General features: G+C 43.7%; 2 pseudogenes; both read right to left on the bottom strand.

Annotated features, from left to right (window-relative positions):
* LOC127203239 (cytochrome P450 2B1-like) overlaps window positions 1–22,702 on the bottom strand; it is a 33,482-nt pseudogene that overhangs the window by 1,124 nt on the left and 9,656 nt on the right.
* On the bottom strand, window positions 1,569–4,805 carry LOC127202944 (aly/REF export factor 2-like; annotated as a pseudogene).

Raw genomic sequence — 22,702 nt, 5'->3', positions numbered from 1 at the left:
CTGCCCCATTTTCTTCTTCACCTTGAACGACCTTGAACAAATTCCCAAACACAGTTTGTTATTATTTTTTTTTTTTTATACATTCGAGAGCGGGCAGGTATACATGGCAAGTGGGTCCATGGCACCCACTGGGTTCTCAGAGGTATAAGGGAACATTTGGGATTTGTAACCCCAGGTAAGGAGCCCCACAGAGCAACGGGAGCCTGAAAGCCCACACACGGACACCACCACCTGCCCTGTACCCTAGTGATTCTGAGTTTGCAACCGACTGCCTGGGGCCTCTAGGTGCGGGAGGGAATTCCCAGCAACCCCTGTGCCCTTCAGGTTGTTACGAAATCTCTCTTGTGTAGGAGTCCTTAGGGAAAGCACCTATCTTTTTGGGCATCTGCCTTTCAGAATTTAGGTGACTCAAGCTTAGAAATTTGTAGGGGAGCTCTCTGAGATGTTTCTCGCAGAACTGGTTCTACGAGCTATATTTTTTTTTCCCAAACAGTTTAATGACTTATCTCACTCTCAACACAATGTTCCCTTGTCTAGAGCTGGCGATTTGGACTCCTTTCGTGGCTCTTTGGCTGTAATTTTTTGGCTTTTTCTCCCTCTCCCTTCCTGTTTCCTTCTTCCTTTCTTTATGCCCATGGTAGCCTGAGCCTGGGTCTGTACCTAGCACCATCATGTGTCTTCTGATCTATTCGCTCAGCTTGTGTCTTCCCTAGGGACTATCCTAACCACCCTTTTCTCTGTCTAAGGACAGCTTGTCACTCACTCCTTCCGTGCTAGCCCTCATGTTCCTTTATCTGTTTCTAGTTTTGCTCTTCCCCAGGTTCCTTCTCTCTCTCTCTCTCTCTCTCTCTCTCTCTCTCTCTCTCTCTCTCTCTCTCTGTCTCTCTGTCTTTGTCTCTCTCTCTGTCTCTCTCTGTCTCTCTGTCTCTCTCTCTGTCTCTGTCTCTCTCTCTCTGTCTCTCTCTGTCTCTGTGTCTGTCTCTCTCTGTCTCCCTCTCTCTCCCCCTTTCTTATTCCTCCATCACCTTTCTGCTGTCTCATGTTCCTCTCTGTGGTCTTACAATGTATCTCCTCCTGTTGTAACCCCCTCCCCCCGCCATCTTTATGACTCTCCTTCTTGGGATCTGTTTCAACATCCTTACCTCTTTATTATTTATTTCTCTCTGTCTCTTGTTTATTTCTCTATGGCCCTTTTCTTCACACGCCTGCCTTTTAAAAACTTGGGACCGTTATATGAACAATTTGTTTTGTTTTGTTTTTTTTAAATCCCACCAGCCTTTGCGTCTCCAACTCTAAAGATAAAGTATAAAAGGAGGGCATTCGTTATAGTGGACACAGCCAGGAGCAGGGCCGAGCCCAGAGTCGCTGAAGTCACTTGGCCACTCAAGACTAGTCAATTCTCAGCTTAAACGTGGCTCAGCAGGAGAGCGCTTGTTTAAAATCCCTTAGTGAGGGGATGAGGGCAGTGAGGCTTAGAAGGAGAGCATCTTCTAGAATGTACCAGAGAGGGGCTGGAGGTATGGTCTCTTTGGAGGAAAACCTGCTTAAAATACTTACAGACTTGGATTTCATCCCTGGGACAGGAATGGTCAGGATGTGGAGGGTGACAACCAAAGGCTAGGGAATTGTTTCTGGAGCATCCCTTTCCTCAAAACATAAGGAACCCTGAACACAAAGTTTCCGTGTTTGCCTCCTCTAGAGCCCATTAAACTGACTTCATTTGCCTGAAGGTGGCTTCTGTGTGTAACAAACTAACCAAACATAGCAGGCAACCTAGCTAGGCAAACAAAGCCCCGACTTGACATTCTATTCTTCCAATGAAGAGCAAGTCTCCACCATTCACAGCAGTTGACCAATCCCAGGCTGCCAACTACTCCAGCATGACCAAGTAAAGCAGAAGTGGTGCTGGCAACCAGTCAAGCTGAGTGTACAGGCCCGGCTCCCTATTCTGTCTCCAGACACCGCCTGTCGACACTGATGGGTGCTGTGACTCCGAACTTTCTCTGGTTCAGGATATAACCCATCACAAATGGTTTCTTTGCTCAAACGAACGCTGGTAATTTTAATTTCTTTTGTAATTTAAGAAGCCAAAGAGTGTTTAATACAAATAGGGACAAGAGTGCCAAGACATGGACCATCTACTCCCACAGGTGCCCCCTCCTAACATGACCCCAACTTGTTGCTTCCCCCCCTCCCCACAACCCCAGCAGACACCTTCTGTTAACCCAACTGCCACTACTGCCAAGGCAGCAAGCAGACTGACAGTAAATTCACACCTCTCCTTCTGCTTCTCCAGATCCAACTGCCTCCATTCCATCCCCACCTCTGTCGCAGAACACCTGCTGTCACCTCCCTTTTCTCCATGACCCCCTCCCCAGAGGACCACAAAGATCTTTTCCTCCAACCCACCTTCACACAACCCATCCCATTACCCCAGCCTCCAACACCAGCAGACAGTCCCTGGAAACACACCAGCTGAGCAGGCGAGGCATAGGAGTCCACAGAAAACATCCTACGAGAGGCAACACCAGCCATGACACTCACCTAAAACCCAGAGAGGAAACAAACGAAAAATACAAAACACCCACCCAACAAAGACAAAACCAGATATCAGCATCGAGACCTATAAATATCCCAGCTGCACATACCTTGACCCACCATAAAAACACAATCAATAAAGCCAAGATATGTCTCTACAGAAGTTTGGCAACCCTACCACAAGTGGCCCCAAATATTCCAACAGAGTCGAAGCCCAAGAAAAAGATCTTAAAATAGCCTGTATGATAAAGGTCTTTAAAGAAAAAGAAATGAATAAATTCCTTAAAGAAATCCAGGAAAACACAAACAGCAGAAGGAAAAAAAAAACTATTCAAGACCAGAAAATGGAAATAGAATCAATGAAGAAAACCCAAAGTGAGGGAATTCTGGAAATGAAAAATTTAGGGATTCAAACAGGGACTACGCAGGCAAGCTTCACCGACAAAATACAAGAGATGAAAGAAAGAAACTCGGGCATTGAAGATATGATGGAAGAAATGGATGCATTGGTCAAAGAAAATGTTAAGCCATAAAAACGCCTGGCACACGCCCGTCGTCCCTGGCAGTTCATAAAGCCAAGAACAACCTTTGCCTTGTAACTCTGTGCTCTGTCCAGAGACAGAGCAGACGGACATGACAGACAGAGCAGACGGACAGACACCACATACCTTTCTACCTAGAGGTTTAAACTCAGAATAGATTTCTTAACACCTCTCAACCAGTAAGTCAATGTCTGATGCAGCAATCGACAGGTACCGAAAATTTTAATTTGTGGGAATCCTTAGAGTTAAAGATAGTTTTTACATCTTGGTTTTTATAAGCCGTTGCGATTGATCTAGTGACTGTATTTTAGTTTTTATTAAAACTAACCAACAGTTTTTTTTTTTTTTTGGAAAAAAAACCTAACAAACAAAAAAAGCATCTGGCACAAAACATCCAGGAAATCTTGAATACCATGAAAAGACCAAACCTAAGAATAGGCATAGAGGAAGGGTAAGGATCCCAGCTCAAAGGTCCAGAAAATATTTCCAGCAAAGTCATAGAAGAAAAATTTCCTAACCTAAAGAAGATACTTATACAGAACACCAAGTAGATTGGACCAGAAAAGAAAGTACCCCTTGGTACATAATAATCAAAACACTAAATGTACAGAACAGATAAATAATATTAAAAGTTATAAAGTAAAAAAGAACAAGTAACGTACAAAGGCAGACTTCTTAGAATCACACTTTTTTTTAAAACACATATTTCTATTTTATTATGGCAAAGGTGAAAATGACAACGTCTTCACAACAGCAACCAGTAAAATGTATCCCCTAAATAACTCAGTACAAAACAGGTCTGTTTCAGAATTTTAAAAAAAGGGGGGGGGGGACGGGGGAAGCCTTTACATGAGTTTTTAGATCCTATTTTAAAAGAGTAAATAAATGAAAGGAAGGAAGGAAGGAAGAAAGAAAGAAAGAGAAAGAAAGAAAGAAAGAAATCCACCATTGTCTGCACAGTCCAATTGCCGACCCTCCCTCTAGGGATCACGGCCGAGGCTTCTGGATCCTGTTCTGTGCGGATTTGCTCGGCTCTTTGGCTGGTGTCCATCCTTGCTTTATAAGCATCCAGCTGTGCGTGCAGCTCCTCCGCAGAAACCTGCTGCTTTGAGTTCCAGCCTGTGCCTCTACCTCTTCCCAGGCCGCCTCCACCACCCAACACCAGATCCAAGGTTTCTTGTCATGCCACCTCTGTTTATGCTTTGTGCGGGTCTTCGCTGTGTATCAGTCTGTGATGTGACAAGCTGGATGTTCACAGGACGGCCATCCAAAGGGACCCCCATTGTACTGTTTCATACACAGCCTTCAGGGCACCGGTGCACATCTGCTGTCCCTAAAATTTCGTCCAGAGCGCATCGCCGTGCACCGCCACTCTCTTCAACATTCCAGGCTCAGCAAAGAGTCCCCTGAATATCAGCGTCCGACACCTCGAAGCCCAGGTTTGACACCAGCAGCTTCCCACCCGTCTCCACGCCCGGCTCCACCCCAGAAGGCGCTGTGGAACAGGTCATGCTGCCACTTGTCGGTTTCTGCCGCCGCCGCCCGGCAAGCGATGGCATGCCGGTTCCTCATGGATGCGCCGCCGCCTCGGCTCACCCCCTGCACCCCCGCCCTGGGAGCCGGCCCTGCCGCAATCCAGGTCTCCGCCAGGGCAGGCCGCCTGGCTCGCTGCCTCCGGTTCAGTTTAGTGATGTCGTTCGACTACCTATCCATTTTGTCCGCCATGGCGGGCGCGGATTCGGGCCTCGGATCGAGCCTGCACTTGACTTTTTAATGGGGACTATAAAATCCAGAAGTGCCGAGACAGATGAGCTGCACACTCTAAGAGACTATAGGTGTCAGCTCGGACTACTATACCTAGCAAAAATTTCCAGTCACCATAGATAGAGAAAAACAAGATACCCTCATGACAAAGTAAAATTTAAACAACATTAATCTTTAAAAAAAACTAGCCTTTCAGAAAGTGCTGGAAAAAAACTCCAACCCGAAGAGATTAACTACATACAGAAAATACAGGGAATAAGTAATCCAGACCAGTAAAATGAAAATAAGGGACACATACATACATGCATACATACATACATGCATACAGACAGACAGACAGACACACCAGCACCAGCACCACCACCAAAATAACAGGAATAAATCATTGGTCATTGATATCTCTCGATATCAGTGGTCTCAATATCCCAATTAAAAAGCACAGACTAACAGAATGGACGCAAAAGAGGGATCCATTCCACTGCCTCATCCAGGAAAAATACCGCAACATAGTGCATAGACATCACCTTGCATTAAGAGGGTAGGAAAAGATATTCCAAGCGGATGGACCCAAGAAGCAAACTGGGGTAGCTGTTTTAACATCTAACAAGATGGACTTCAGCCAGAAGACATAAGGAAGGGACAATACATGCTCATCAAAGGAAAAGCCCACCAAGAGAACATGTCAGTTCCTAACATCTGTGCCCCAAACACAAGGACACCCAAGTTTGTAAAAGACACGCCGCTACAGCTTAAGTCAGATAGAGACCCTCACACGCTGATAGAGGGAGGTTCCAATCCCCCACGCTCACCAGTAGATAGGTCACTCAGACAAAAACTAAACACAAAGCTACTGGAGCTAACAGATGTTATAAACCAAATAGACCCAACAGATATTCACAGAACATTTCACCCAAACGCAAAAGAATATATGTTCTTCTCTGAACATCATGGAGATTTTTTTCCCCAAAATTGACCATGTGCTGAGACATAAAGCATGTCTCAACATACAGAAAAAAAAAAATGAATTAACACCATGCACCCTACCAGACCACCATGGACTAAAACTAGACATCACAACAAAAGAAAGCTTACACACTGGACAACTTTCTACTGAACGAAGAAAAAAACCCAGCGCGATGGAGCAGGTGTAGCCGGGCGTGGTGGCGCACGCCTTTAATCCCAGCTCTCCGGAGGCAGAGGCAGCTAGATCTCTGTGAGTTCAAAACCCAGTGGGGTCTACAAAGCGAGTCCATGGCAGCGAGAGCTTGTTACACAGAGAAACCCTGTCTGGAACTGCCTCGCTCCCAAAGGGATAGAAATAAAGAAAGAAATTAAGGATTTTCTAGAATTCAACGAAAATGAACAAACAGAATGCTGAAATTTAGACACAATGGAAGTGGCTGTAACGGGCAAGTTCGTAGCACTGAGTTCCTCTGTTAAAACAAACAAACAAACAAACAAAAAACTGGGGTAATCTCATATTAACATCTTAATAGCACACTTGAAAGCTCTAGAACAGTGGTTCTCACCATGATGTGGTAACATCCTTAGGGATGGCTTATCAGGTACCCTACATATCAGACAGTCACATTATGGCTCATAACAGCAGCAAAATTACAGTTTCGAATTAGCAACAAAATAACTTTATGATTGAGGGGTACCACAATGAGGAACCCTGTTAAAGAGTCTCAGCGACTGGAAAGTTAAGAACCACTGCTTGAAAAACAAAAAAACGCGTCACATCCAAAAGGAGTTAGACGTCAAGAAATAATCAAACTCAGGGTCGAAATCAATACAACAGGCACCAAGAGAACAACGCAAAGAATCAATGAAACATAGAATTGGTTCTTTGAAGAAATCAGTAAAACAAAACAAAACAAAACAAAAAACCCTACAAAAAACCAAACCAAAACAAAAAAACCCCAAAACCTCTTATCCAAATTAAAAGATGCAAAGACAATATCCAAACCAACAAAGTCAGAGGTGAAAGGGGGTGGGACATAAATGCAGACACCGAGGAATCCCAGAGAATTGTAAGGACATACATTAAAAACGTGTATTCCACTAAATTGGAAAATCTAAAAGAAATGGGCAATTTTCTCATTAGGTATCTCTTACCAGAGTTAAATTCAGATCAGATAAAGAACGTAGCCAGACCTACAAGCCCTAGTGAGACGGAAGTGATGTCCCAACAGCAGCAACCAGTAAAATGTATCCCCAAAATAACTCAGTACAAAACAGGTCTGTTTCAGAATTTTTAAAAAGCGGGGGAGGGGTGGGGGAGGGGCAGGGGGAGGGGTGGGGGGGGGGGCCGGGGGAGGGGCAAGAAGGCTTTACATGAGTTTTTAGATCCTATTTTTTTTCTGAATTCCCTACATGCTTCATCTTTATTTTTATTAATTAATTTATTCAGCCTACAACTCAATTGTTCTCCCATCCCCTATATCCTCCCGTTCCTACCTCCCTCCCATCTCTCACCCTATTGCCCTCCCCTAGGTCCATGATTGAGGGGGATCTCCTCCCCCACTTTATGGTCACAGGCTATCAAGTCTCATCTTGGTAGCCTGCCTATTCTTTCTCTGAGTGCCACCAGGGCTCCCCACCAATGGGAGGGCATCAAATATGGGGCACCAGAGCTCATGTCAGAGTTAGTTCCTGCTCTCCACATAGCTGTGGAGAGTGCCCTGTCTGTTGGCTAGATCAGAGTATCTGTTTACTACTTGTATTGTCCTTGGTTAGGGCAATAGTTTGAGCAGAGACCCCTGGGCCCTGATCTATCTGTTGCTCTTCTTGTAGGGTTCTAAGACCCTCTGGATCCTTCTATCCTTCTACTTCCCCCATCTCCTATATTTCTCTTACCTAGAGTCCCAGTGGGATGTCCTCACATCTATCCCAATCTCCTGGTAAGTGGAGACTTTCATGGGACGTGCCTTTTGGGCTAGTGCCCAATTATAAGTGAGTATATACCGTGTGAGTCTTTCTGCTTCTGGGTTAACTCACTCAGTGTGATCGTTTCTAGATCCATCCAGAAGCCTGTTCTTTGTGGGTCCTGATGGGAGACGGGGTGGGGAGGAACTGGGGGAACAAAGAAAATCCATTTGTAATAAAAGGTAAATAAGAAAACATAATCATAAGTCTAATGGGAAAAGTAACACAGCTAATGAATTTGATGCGACCTAAAGAATTAATGGAATATTGAGGTCATTAGAGCTTCTAAAGTGAAGAAGCTATCTTCTACCATTTTTAGGACTTTGCATAGGGGCTCCTGTGTTGGCTCAAAGACATCTTGGTCTTCCTGACAAGGGAATACTCTGTGATACTCATCTCCTCTATTATTTTATTATTTATTTTTGGAACAGTGGTAGAAACTTGCCTTTGCACTGAGTGAACTGTCTTTTGTGTGGAGATTTTGCTTTGTCGGGTATTTAATCACAGTTGAAGAGAAATGTTTCAGTTTGTTTAAAAAGGGTTTCCTCTAATTACAAAAGAAAAGAAAATGAATGTTCTCGGGTTTATAGGCTTTTAAATATTTTCCCGCAAAGACCTGAAGGTCAGGACGGTCCTTCCTTTAGATCTAGAGTCCCCTCATGGGGCTGTAGCCAGGGTTCAGGCAAAGCAACTGAAATACACTCAATAAACATGGCTACATCTGTTGTCCCAGAGAGAGGATCTGCCCTCTGGTGTCAAAAAATGGAATCACAGGTCTGCCTCACCTACAGAGAAGGGCATAAAAGCTCCATTGGCATCCAGGAAGCGGTCAGGATTTGAAGGTGTTTGGTTGTTCAGGGTTGTTAAGGTTTCTTTAAAGTGGTATACCCATCCTTTTCCAAGCCCCTTCCTGGTTTCTCTTCTTCTGTTCTTACATCTGTAAAAAGCAGTTTCATCACAACTCAAGCTAGAGCATTCACTGAACCATGTTACTTAATGCCACTAACATTCCCCCAAGCTCCACGTGTACCCATGTTCCTGAAAATAAGATCAAAGACTCCACTGTGGTCCACACAGCCCTCCCTGACGTGATCCCATCAGTCTTCCTGCCTCTCCATTCGTCTCTTGCCCTTCACAGACAAGAGGCCCATGTTGCTCACGGACCCTGTTCATCTTCAGGGTCTTTCAGCAGCACCCCCTCTCTCTGCTGCCTCCTCCTGCATCTGGGGCTCACCATGAGTCATCACAACCACTTGGAAACCAGCTCCCTCTGTCTGGGCCGGCTGCCACTTTCTTCTAGCCTGTTCCATGTGCTTTGCCTGAACATGGTTTAAGTGTCCTCCATGGGTTCACACGCTGGATGCATGGTCCCCAGAGTGGGACTGGTCTCCCACAGAGGGCTGGAATTCTAGAGAATTGATTATTATAAAACAAGCTCGCCCTCCACGGTTAGCCTCTTCCGCATGTGACAGTTCTTCATTTCCTCTACTTTGTGACACATGAGAAGGGTCCTCATCAGAGTCTGGGAAAAAAAAATAATAAATTTACTGTTTGATCTTAAACTGTCAATCACGAGCTGGATAAACCTTTAATTTATAAAGAGCTTAGACTCTGGACTTCTGTGATAGCAAGAGAAAGACACCAGGAGATGGTTATCCTGCCTGCTTAGTTGAACCATAGCACTTCACTTCTTTTTTAGTTTTCGAGACAGGGTTTCTCTGTGTAGCCTTGGCTGTCCTGGACTCCCTTTGTAGACCAGGCTGGCCTTGAACTCACAGCGACCCGCCTGCCTCTGCCTCCTGAGTGCTGGGATTAAAGGCGTGCGCCACCATGCCCGGCCACTTCTTAACATCTTTGGCTTCAGTCAAGCCAGCTCATCCCCAAGATCTGAAAGTTCAAAACCTGCCTCTCCCCTGTTATATCATGTCACTATACACCCGGGTCCACTCTTGCCCTAGCACCAACTGGTGCTCAAGAATGGCTTTTTTTTTTTTTTTTTAACATGCCTGTCATCGTTCTAGAAAGGCTTTGCAGCTCAGTTCAAGTCCTGCTTCTTATGTAAGTCTGTAAAACTCCCAAGCAAATCCCTATGTTCCAATTATTGTATCCAATTATTGTATCCAATATCACCCACGTGAGCAAGTCACTTGCCTAATTACGTTTTATGAGTTTATTCTATATTTTCCACCAGACCCTCAGCTCCTGAAGGCCAAGGAATCCAGCTCAGCTCTCTGACCTTGTCGCATGCAGTGGGTCGTGGACTTGAACAATTGTTTAAAGCGCCCGGTAGCTGGCAGTACTTTCATTTTCACCGCACATTGCCTACCCCCTGGGTACCTTGTTTGCGTATAGCATTTTGACTGTCCCTACAGGAAGAAGATGCAACATGTCATGCTATCATGACAGGATGTCACCAGCCCTCACTGTGAGTCTATGGGCAGCTAGGGTGTTGGGGGGAGGGTTCCACTTTCTTCAGCGGTGTAACTGTTCATAAGTTGTTCATGTTCCAGTAAAGAGTCACTGTGGGAAGCTGAAGCTATCGCCCTCGCTAAGGTGGCGCCTGGCAACCTGCCAGGCAGGATGACTTGCAATTCTGCTCCTGGTAAACAAGTCCTTATTCGGGTTGTGGGCCCCGCTTTGCTCTGACGTATGCATCCCGCCTTGTCGGGAACCAATTGGAGCTACCGACGTAAGGGCTGCTGATTGGTTGAGGCAGAGGATATAAAGGGGCGCGGAGGTGTTGGGAGGAGGAGAAGCAAGCGAGCGGGAGAAGAAGCTTGCTGAAAAGGTTTCTGAATAAGCTGCCTGGAGAAGAACGTTCGGGTCGTGTCCTTATTTTCCGCTGGTAAGCAAGGGACGCGACAAGTCTCCACATCCATACTCATTAAAGCAACCATAATTACATCTAAGTGGGAAGGGGGCTTCAGAGAAAATGCTGTAGATGAGAATGAGAAAGGAAGAAATTAGATTTTTTTCAAAGAATAAAAAAAAAAAAACAAACAAACAAAAAAAAAAACCATACCCAGCAAGTTAAATACCATGTTAACTTGGCATTTCCCCCATTTAGGAAGCGTGTTTTTTAAACACTTGTGGCCAGAGGTGCCACACATCTTTAATCCCATCACATGAGACCATTAGCTGGGAAAAGTAGAGTGACCTTGTCTGAAAAACTAATTAAAAAATAAATCCACCATTGATCTAGGTGGGTGATCTATTAAAAAACTTAACGGGTAGCAGGAAATCGAGATTGTTGCTGCTACAGCAGCCACCTTAATGAGAAGCGGGGCCATGAATGTTTATTGATGAATAAACAAATGGTAATTAAACACGGAATCTCCCTTGTAACCAAATAGGCAAAACTGAACTGACCGAGTGCACAAAGAACTGGAAAGACAGTGGCAGGATGGTGCTTGGAGGGTACGTGTTTACAACTGAGAAGCTTTTCCTACCCCCACCCACTTCATGCCCTGCCTCTCCTCCCTTTGTCCTGGAACACACCAGGCTAATCTCGTTTGTTGGCAAAAAGCAAACCTTCCTTGTTGACGCCTCTGGTATTTTTCTTTCTCTTCTGGAACAAGGAAGCCCCAAGAAGTGAAATTCTACACGCTCACACCTAAGCACCCCACACTTCTCGCACTCTGCGCACACTGCCCCCACACAATTCCAGCAGAGAAAGCGTCTTTGCCAAAGTGAGCACCGTCCATCACACGTCAGCATCTCACCTGTCCCTCAGCAACCTTCCCACCCACCCAAACCTACAGGCTGGAGGGAGTCCCTGGCTCTTCCTGCTGAGGGGGTCTTCGACGAGGAAGTCAGGGCAAGCCCGCACTAAAGGCACCATATAAGTCTCACCTGATTGAAAGATTTGAGGAGGCCTCCTCTGTCCTTCTGCAGGAGGTTCCCCAAGATGGGTAAGGGACGGGGGGCGGGGGGGCGGGTCCTGGTGGAAGATGCGCACGGGTCTTTGAGTGGCTCCTGACCAGGAGTAGCAAGTAGCTCCCAAGGAGGAGCAGGAGACTGGTCTAACCACTGTTGATATTACTGCATATCCCAGCAGGACCGTCTATGACAAACCCGCCTCATCACCTAGTTACACAACTTCAGCTATTCCCACTTCCTGTCTCTCATTGTTCAGGACTTTGAGCATCCACACTTCCTGCTCGGGCTGTTGGTAACATGATCATTCCCAATCCCCTCCCCTCCTGCCCACTCTAGATGTTGGCAAGGACACCGTGAGATAGGTACACAGAACAAAAGGGCTTTGAGGGAGTAATGTATCTTGATTTCTAGGGGTGGGCGTGCGCTTGTCAGCTCAGTTTTGTCTGTTTGTTTACCTGTGTGTGCTGCATCTGTGAAGGGATATTTCTTCTGTGAACGTGCATGTGTGTGCTTCTGTGCTCCTCTATATATATTTGCATGTGCACACACACGCACGTGTGTGTGTGTGTGTGTGTGTGTGTGTGTGTGTCTGTGTGTCTCTGTGTGTGTGTGTGTTGGTTTTTCAGGACAGAATTTCTCTGTGTAGCTATGGCTGCTCTGTTATTTGTTCTATAGACCAGCCTGGCCTCAAACTCTGTGAACCTCCTGCTTCTGCCATCTGGATGCTGACATTCGAGGTGTGTGCATGGCGCACAAGTACACTCTTGGATTGTGGAGCTACTCTGTATGTTCTTAGTTTCACGTATGACTTGACCGGCAGAGGTATAGTTGCATCTTACTGTGTGTGAATTTCTGCGCATTTGCTCCTACACGAGCCCCAGAGCAGATAGGATGGCTCATTGTCTCCATTACACTCTCCAGCCTGTGACAGCCACAGATGGGAGCTCCGGTGGCAGGTTTGGGCCACCGTAGGTTTGTGTATTTGAATGCTGGGCCCATAGGGAACAGCAATATTAGGAACTGTGTCCTTGCTAGAGGAAGTGTGTCACTGTGGAGGCAGGGCTTTGAGGTCACATATGTTCAAGATGCACCCTGTGTAGACTCCAGTCTTTTTCTGCTGCCTTCAGGGCAAGATGGAGAACTCTCAGCTCCATGTCTGCCTGGATGCTTCCACGCTTCCCATCACGTCTGTAATGGACTAAAGCTCCGAACTGTAAGCCAGCCATGTTAAGTGTTTTCATTATAAAAGATGTCTTGGTCCTGATGTCTTTTTACAGCAACGGAAACCCAAACTAAGACAGAAGTTGGTACCAGGGCCTGGGGTATTGCTGTGATAGGCGTGATCAAGTCTTTGCTTGGAGGAATGTGGTTTTGTTTTGGTTTGGTTTTGGACCTTGAAAAGTAGTAGATTGCTTTAAGTGGGACTTAATGGGATGTCCTAGTGTGAAAATTGAAGACAGGGATGCTGAGGGCGACTTGAACTGTGGGGAGCCTTGGTCAGGAGGTTTCCAAGGAGAAGAACTTTACTATATTGTATAGAAATCATTCTTGTGGTATTTTAGTGGGGAAAAAAAAGTGCCTGCCTTTTGCCCTTTTCGGAAGAGTCTGCCCAAGGCTAAAGCAAAGAGGCTGAGATTAATTGCATTGGCAAAGGAAATATCAAAACAGCCTACTATGGACTCTGTTCTGTGTTCTCTCTTATGAATAACATTTTTGATTAAACATAGCAGGCTCAAAAAGGAAAACAACAAACAAAAAACAAAACCAAAATGTATGGTTCAAGGTTTAAAAGGCACAAGTAAATGAAGTGGGGATAAATCTTGTGTCCAGGATATAAACAGATTAAAGATATTAAATAGAATTAAGGGAGCTGTGACCTCAGGGTAAGCTCCTTCTCAAGTAAGCTTCCATTTTATAAAAAAAAAAAAAAAAAACAATTGAAGAAAAGGTTAGGTTCAGGTGTGGTAGTATACACCTTTAATCCCAGCACTCAGGAGAGAGGCATGCAGATCTCTGATTTCAATGCCAGCCTCATCTTCAGAGCAAGTTACATCACAGCCAAGCTTAGGCAGTGAAGAAAACCACTGAAGACAGAAAGCTGACGAAGACGTTATTGAATAAAGGGGCTGTGATCCACCTCAGCCAGCATGAGATCATGGTATCTTTAGCCACATTGTTCATGCTTTAGAGTCAAGGATGCCCTCTGTGACTAAGGAGATTTGCTGAGGTCGGATGTATGGCAGGTGTGTTCTGCAAGGAGGCCCAGAGTGGCCGTTATGTGAATCTGTGAAATGGCATTGTTTGTAGCCTGAATTGCCTTGGAGACCCAAAATGTTTAGTGATGCCAGAGCCATAGGAAACCTGCTGAGAAAATCTGCTAACACAGAAGAGTGGAACCAGCTGGCCAGAAATAAGTTTCCTGTAATCTCCAAAGCTTAAAGGAGTTGGAGATCTGAAGAGCATTTTAACATCTGACATAGACGTGCAGACAGAGTTGGGATTTTTTGGTCTTGTTTTGGTCCAGTGTTACAGTATTTTGTATCCATTCAGCCTATAAAGCAAATAGTTGACACAGGGAGACTGAAACATACTTTAAAGCTGCCAGCACTTCGCCAGGAAGGAGTCTGAACTGATTCTAATCTACTCATAAACTAAACAAACTACTCTAAACCTCATAACATACATATATTCCAAACACTTGCCACTAGCGTCCAGTTCCCACCGTCCTCCTCCAACCGTCAAAAAACCTCGTCCTTCTCCAACCATCAAACTTTTCTCCTCTCCTCCAGGAAGTTCCGCCTTCCACTTCCTGTCCTTCTGCCCAGCTGATTGGCTAAACAGCATTTTATTGACGGTTGATACACTCACTCAGCATTCCTCCACAGTCCAGTCTTTCTCGCTGTGCTCTCTTTTCTGTGTTTTGAAATAGTAATGTATATCCTGTGCCATCATATGTTGGAAGTAATGTGATTTAATTTTTGATTTTGATTTTATAGCTTGAGGAGTCTGAATGAACCACCGAGGAGCCTGCATAGACAGATCCTAGGTCTTCCACGTAGATGCAGCCACTGGGAAGTTCAGGTTACATGTGGTCCTTAGTAAGGGGAGTGAGGGAAGATGCTGACATGGACTCTGTTGCCTGCGTTTTTATCACTCACCCTGAAAGGACTGCCTGTCAGGCTACAGGGGATAAGGATGAACTCTGTCCTGATTTGATTTGATGATCTGAGGCGAATGGGTAGAGGGGCTCCCCTTTTCCAAGGAATAGGGGAGGGGGAGGGGGAAAGGTAAGACTCGGAGAAGAGGTGGGAGCTATGTCCTCAGGAATAAAAGAGAAGTAAATTAATCTGTATGTAACAACGTACAAAATATGAATACATTGTCTGATAAAATGGGTCAACCAGTAAATGCACTTGACTTGCAACCCTGTCAGCCTGAGTTTGAGACCCAGAACCCAGGTAAAAGGAGAGACACAAATATGCAAAAAAAATGTCCTCTTACCTGTACACATGAGCTTTGGGAGGCATACTCACGACAACATCAACTCGTTAAACATTTTTTTTTTAAAGTGTGAGTTTGTAAGTCATTCAAGAAATTGATGAGTTGTTAATGAAAGGATGTATTGATGAACGATAAAAATGAGCAAGCTAAAAACTGGATTAGTATTTTACACTTATCACTCATTATAAAAATCAATTAATGAACTAAGTAAATCATTCATACAAGAATAAGTAAGTAAAAAAAAAAAGCTAATCTAAAAGCAAGAAAATGTTAGATTTTAGGAGGAATACATGAATGATTGAGAGTAATATAGGTATTAACAGGAAGATGTATTGAACGATAAATAAAATCACAGATAAATGAGTTAATTATTTGAAAGGAGGAATGGGTGGACACACGAAGGGCAAATTCATAGGTCAGCTGGAAGGTTTAAGGATGAAATAGATTTGCATATGAATGATCCAATGACTCATTGATAAATAGCTCCCTCAGCTATCTCTGATCAAAGATTAAAATTCGTGAGTTGATCGATCCAAACGAATGAATGAAGTACATGTCTTTTGTTGAACTAGAGATGAAAGAATCAAGGATTAACAATCTATGGATGCAGAGAAGATGGTCCGAGCGCTATACGCACGCAATGAATCGGCATATATAGATGAAAGTTTGGGAAAAAATCGGTACGTGGATAAATGGGTAATAAATGAGTTGGTGAGCTATTAGAATGGGTAGATGGATTATGAGCTGGAAGGATAGAAAGACGAGAGAATGGGTGACTGTAAAGTGATGAGGAAAGAAGGAAGGATGGATGACTGAATGGGTGGGTGGTTGGATGGGAGGGTGGACGGGTGGGTAGATCATCCTTTAAGTGACAGGAGAAAGCAGCAGAAAACAGGTCAGCCAAGTGTTCATTCACACAGCACCCACAGCACTACCTCAGCTTAGAAGTACACCAAAGCCTTCAGATTTCCAGATGTAAGGAGGAAAATGTCTCCCTCATGCACACAAATCTCTGCAACCAAAAGGGTGTTAAAAGATGCCCCACGTGTCCGCCTGTGGCTCACCTACAACGTGAGGGTATTTGAGCATGAGCAGAAAGCGAGGAGGCGGTGTGTGGTGCTGCTGGACTCGGCGCCAGCAATGAAGAGCGAGAGCAAGGGGATCACAAGGTTCTGGCGATGGACTCCGTGTCTTGTCTGGACATTTCCTGGGTCCAGACGGGAGAGAGAAGAGGAAGGTCAGGCTTTCCGGATCCCTGCAGCCAGACGCATGCGCATTTCTGGTCACAGTCTTTTTGTCTCACTATTATTGATCACTTTGCATTTCTCTTTTTAGCAGTTTGTACCATTTATCTGTTTGCCTCTTAGGCTCTGTTTATTCGATCTTCCTCTGTTTTTCTCTTTTTTTTTTTTTTTTTTTTTTTTTTTTTTTTTTTTTTTTGGTCTTTTTTTCTATCTTGGCGAATCTAAAATTCTGAAAGTAAATCAATATCTATCATATTCATCTCTACCAACTTAAAACACCTATCTAGACCCAAAATATCCTAACCCCTAAACAACTAAGCTTAACTGTAAAACTAAAGTATCTGATCTTCAGCCTGATCGGAGACTTGAGAAGGAAAAACATTAATTGCCCGAGCAAACTGTAACTGCAGGTTAGCAGCTCCCAAGTGTAAAAGATGACAGAGACAGTTGTACTGCCTGAGCAGTCACCCAAAACTCTCTACAATGCCGGAGCATCATCTTCACCCATTTGGCCCAGCATATCTGGCAGATGTATTTGTGAGGCAGGAACTATTGAGGATTTAGTTACCCTGTCTTGGCAGAATTTGGTCACTAACTCTGCCTGCATGGAAGCTTGCCCATTTTCAGGCAGAATTCTGTCTGTGGCAGAAATGAGGACATTTTGCCCAGTGGCTGGTTTGCCACATTTGAAGTCATCTCCATAAGGAGATTCTTTGATGCTCGTCATCTTCTTCGAGGTAGGCTGGGCGTTGCCAGGAGTTAACCTGCCTTATTGTTGACAAATCTTTAAAATAATAAAGACATCTTTAAATGCCAAATTCTGTATGTCTCTGGGGGGTTTGACGGCATTATCTAATTATTTTACCTTACCTATCTTTAGAATCATATCTCTCTGTTAAACCTAGGATGTATATTCTTCTAATGCAGATAGATTAGTAATTGACATGACCATGATTTGACCAACTGATAATTAACTTGCATAACTTACTTATTCTAAACAGCCTGCAATACCATTTTCAAAGTATTGGAGGGCAACCTTGTATTCTACTTGAGCTGTATGGGAACAATAACTCATACTAAGTAGAAATATATACATATATATAACATATATATGTATAATGTACAAAAATAATCTCACATTTGAATTCTATACCAATGTATCAAAATTAAACTTATTTTGCATCTATATATAAAATTCTGTATCAGTGAATTAAAATACCTTGAGTAACAACTAAGACCTTAGGTTAAGGAGTAGATTTAATAACTTACTTTTTGTCCCACAATTCCCTTTCTTTCTCTTCAACACCTATCGCCAAACCTAAGAAAGATATAGGAAAAGAGACATCCCTGAGTCCAACCTTGTTTTCTCTTTGAATAAGACGAATAGTAATTTATAACCAACGCCCAATGAAAATAAACATCTATAGCCCCAGAAAGCAAGCAAAAACCTACCCAACCCGCCTTAAGGGAAATGGGGCATTGTTCTCTTAAGGTTTCTTATGGCTTGTTTGTGATGAATAATACCTTTGTAGGAGTCCAAATAAAATCGGGGAAAATGACTACACAAGCTAGGAACAGCATTTGTTGTCCAGTTTCTTAAGGCTGAGAAACTCCAGGCCTAACAGGAGTCCTGCGCGCGACAGTCTGAAACGCTTGACTAATTGGGGTCAGAAGTTTTCTTTGAAGCTGTCCTGGGAGCTGCCCTGCTCTGATGAGGAACAGCAACTGAAGCCCTTGGTGCTGGAACATGAAGGATGCAGGATGTCAGCGTCCAGCACGCTGGGAGGAGTGAATCCTGTCAGCTCTGATGCAGTGCCAGTGTCCAATTCTTTCGTTCTAAGAACATATAATTTCTCACAAGCATCACGCAATCCTAATATTATAAGTGCAGGAGGTGTGTGGGACGCACAGAACGAGTATGGCTGGCTCTCTGCTCTCTGCATGAGCAGGAGAAAGACATCTGTAAGTCTTCATTCATGCCATACAAAGAAGGGCACCACAGAATCACAGGGAGTCTGTAACCAACAAGAAACATTATCTACGCGTAGACACTCATGCCTCAGCCAGTCTCAGAGCTATTCCCATGTAGTGGGATTAGCAATATAAGTTTCCTGCTTGTTCTGCGATTTGAAATCTTCGCATCCCGGTTATAGCCCCTCCCTCATCACCTCCCGATCCCAACCTCCTTCCCTCATCCCATCTCCCTGCCTTCCCTAGTCCTCAGAAAGGGGAGCCCTCCACCTCTAATATCTGACCTCAGCCTATTAACACGCGTATGTATTACTGGTATCCTCTTCCTCTGTGGCCTGGAAAGACCGTCCTGCCAGGGGGAAGTGATAGACATTGTGGAGCCAGAGTCCATGTCAGAAGTAGTCCTTGCTCTCCATATCGTGGGTCCCACAAGGAGACTGTGCTGCCTACCTACTACAGCTGAGCAGAGTGTCTAGGTCCTCGCCATGCATGGTCCTTGGTTGTACATCAGTCTCTGCAACAAACCCCTCCTCCGCCTGGAGTTTTAAAAAATATATTTTATTAATTTATTCATATTACATCTCAATGGTTATCCCATCCCTTGTATCCTCCCATTCCTCCCTCCCTCCCATTTTCCCCTTACTCCCCTCCCCTATGACTGTGACTGAGGGGGACCTCCTCCCCCTGTATATGCTCATAGGGTATCAAGTCTCTTCTTGGTAGCCTGCTGTCCTTCCTCTGAGTGCCACCGGTCCTCCCCATCCAGGGGACATGGTCAAATATGGGGCAACAGAGTTCGTGTGAAAGTCAGTACCCACTCTCCACTCAACTGTGAAGAATGCCCTGTCCATTGCTCTGCCAGGATTTTTAAACGTATATTTTTATTTATTATAATTTATTCCAATTACACCCCGATTGTTATCCCCTTGCTCTTTTCTTCCCGTTCCCTCCCTCTTCTGCCTAGTCTCCTCCCCTACGCCTCTGGTAACAGCCCATTAGGTTTCACCAGCATAGACCGCATCTCCATCTCGCCAAGGGACAGTGATCAATTTGTGGGTACCTGAGTACATGTCGGAGGTTCAGCAGCAGTAACCCCCTCTCCCCAATGTGGAGAATCAGCAGTCCATCTGAGCAGGGGATCTTGGTTCTCTGTATGCATTGGCTTTGGTTGATGCATCAGTCTGTACAGCCCACCCCCACTTGTGCCAAGACCTGCAGGCTTTGTGGGTCCCCATGTGGAGCTCATGCTCCCTCCTGGACCTTCAATCCCACCCCCCTGACACCCCATCCCCCACTCTTCCCTACAACATTCACCGCTAAACCCAGAGTCCAGCTTTGAATCCTGGTATCTGTCTCGATCCGCCACTAGGTGGAGTCTCTCAGAGGACATCTGTGTTGGGCTAATATCCACTTACAAGGGAGTATATACCACACATGTCTTTCTGGGTCTAGGTTACCTCACTCAGGATGATCGTTTCTAGTTCCACCCATTTGCCTACAAATTGCAAGATTTCCTTGTTCGTAATAGCTGAGTAGTGTTCCATTATGTAAATGTACCACAGTTTCTCTATCCATTCTTCAGTTGAGGGGGCATCTAGGTTGTTTCCAGATTCTAGTTATTACAAATAAAGCTGCCATGAACATAGTCGATCAAATGTCCTCCGTGTGAGGTGGAGCATCTTTTGGGCATATGCCTGGGAGTAGTATAGATGGGTCATGAGTTAGCACTATTCCCAATTATCTGAGAAAGAGGCAGAGTGATGTCCAAAACGTTTGTACAAGTTTGCTCTCTCACCAGCAATGGAGGAGTGTTCCCCTTTCTCCACATCTTTGTCGGTATGTGCTGTTCCTTGAATTTTTTATCTTAGCCAATTGGATAGGTGTAAGCTGGAATCTCAGAGTCGTTTTGACTTGCATTTTTCCTGATGACTAGGGATACTGAGCTTTTCTTTGTTTTGTTTTTTTTTTTTTTTTTTTCCTCAGTCATTTGTTATTCCTCTGTTGAAAATTCTCTGTTTAGCTCTGTCCCCATTTTTTGAATTGGGTTATTTGGTTTGGTGGTGTTTAATTTCTTGGTTCCTTATATATTTTAAATATTAGTCCTTGGTTGGATGTAGGGTTGGTGAAAACCTTTTCTCAATCTTTAGGCTGTCGCTTTGTTCTGTTGACAGTGTCCTTGCCTTGCAGAAGCTTTTCAGTTTCATGAGGTCTTATTTACTGTTGATCTTAAAGCCTGAGCTGTTGGTGTTCCGTTCAGGAAGTTGTCTTCTGCACCAATGAGTTCAAGGCTCTTTCTGACTTTTTTTTTTCCTAATAGATTTAGTGTGTCTGGTTTTAAGCTGAGGTCTTTAATGCATTTGGACTTTAGTTTTGTACAAGGTGATAAATATGGATCTATTTTCATTTTTCTTCATGAAGACATCAGTTAGGACAGCATTATTTTTTGAGGACGCTGTCCTTTTTCCATTGTACGGTTTTGGCTTCTTTGTAAAAAAAAAAAAAAATCAAATGACCATAGGTGTGTGGATTTATTTCTGGGTCTTCCATTGATTGACCAGCCTATTTCTATGTCAGTATCATTCTGGTTTTCTTACAGCTCGATATCAGAGAGTGAAGATTACTCCAGAAGATCTTTCATTGCACAGGATTGGTTTAGCTATTCCTGGATTTTTGTTTTTCCACATGAAGTTGAGAATTGATTTTTCAAGGTCTGTAAAAAAAAATTGTGTAGGTATCTTGATAGTGATTGCATTGAATCTGTAGATTGCTTTTGGTAAGATGGCCATTTTTAATGTGCTGATTTTTCCCAATCCATGAGCATGGGAGATCTTTCTATTTTCTGGTATCTTCTTCAATTTCCTTATTCACATACTTGAAGTGTGGTTTTTTTTTTTCATATAAATGCTTCACTTGCTTGGTTAGAGCTACACCAAGATACTTTATATTGTTTGAGGCTATTGTGAAGGGTGTGGTTTCCATATTTTATTTCTCAGACCATCTGTCATTAGTACGCAGGAGGGCTACTGAATTTTTGAGTTGATTTTTGTATCCTGCCACTTTGCTGAAGGTGCTTATCAGCTGTAGGAAGTCCTGGGTAGAATTTTTTGGGTCACTGATGTGTACTATCATATCATCTCTGAATAGTGATCCTTCGACTTCTTCCTTTCCTATTTGTATGCCCTAGTTGTCTTATTGCTCTAGCTAGGACTTCAAGTACTACCTTCAAGAGATATGGGGAGAGTGGACAGTCTTGTCATGTGCATGATTTCAGTGGAATTGATTTAAGTTTCTCTCCCTTCAGTTTGATGTTGGCTATAGGATTGCTGTATATTGCCTTTACTATGTTTAGGTATGTGGCTTGTATCCCTAATCTCTCTAAGACTTTTTAACATAAAAGGGTGTTGGAATTTGTCAGATGCTTTTTCAACTTTGGAGGAGATGATCATGTGTTTTCTTTCCCCTGTTTGTTTATGTGGTTGATTACATTGATGGATTTCTGTATGTTGAACCCACCCCTGCATGCCTGGGATGAAGCTCACTTGGTCATGGTGGATGATATCTCCGATGTGTTCTTGGATTCCACTTGTAAGTATTTTATTGAATATTTTTGCCTCAATGTTCAGTAGGAAAATTGGTCTGAAATTCTCTTTCCCTTTTTTCGGTCTTTGTGTGGCTTAGGTATCTAGGTGATTCTGGCTTTATAGAATGAATTTGGTAGAATTCCTTCTGTTTCTATTTTGTGGAATAGTTTGAGGAGTATTGGGATTAGCTCTTCTTTGAACGTCTGGTAGAGTTCTGCACTCTATTTGGCCCTGGGCTTTTGTTGTTGGGAGACTTTTGATGACTGCCTCTATTTCATTAGGGGATATAGGTGAATTTAATTTGTTTGTCTGATCTTGATTTAACTTTGGTAAGTGGAATTTATCAAGAAAATTGCCCACATAATATAGATTTTTCAAATTTTGTGACATATAGACATTTGAAGTAAGACCTAATGATTCTTTGGATTTCCTTGGTTATCCATTGTTCTGTCTCCATTTTCATTTCTGATTTTCTTTTTTAATTTGGACACTCTACCTTTTTCCTTTTAGTTATTTTGGCTAAGGATTTGTCTAATTTGTTGATTTTCTCAAAGAACTACCTCTTGGGTTTTTTTTTCTTTGAACTGTTTTTTTGTTTGTTTGTTTGTTTGTTTGTTTCTAGGATATTGGTTTCAGCCCTGAATATGATTATTTCCAGCTGTCTACTCCTCTTGGGTGTGTCTGCTTCTTTTTTTTCTAGAGTTTTCAGGTGTTCTACTAAGTTGCTTGTACAGGATGTCTCCAATATCTCTTT

Source organism: Acomys russatus, chromosome 19 (assembly GCF_903995435.1).
Source record: "Acomys russatus chromosome 19, mAcoRus1.1, whole genome shotgun sequence".
Classification (NCBI taxonomy): Eukaryota; Metazoa; Chordata; class Mammalia; order Rodentia; family Muridae; genus Acomys; species Acomys russatus.
The sequence above is the reverse complement of the archived record's forward strand: the minus strand, read 5'-3'. Positions and strand labels throughout refer to the sequence as shown.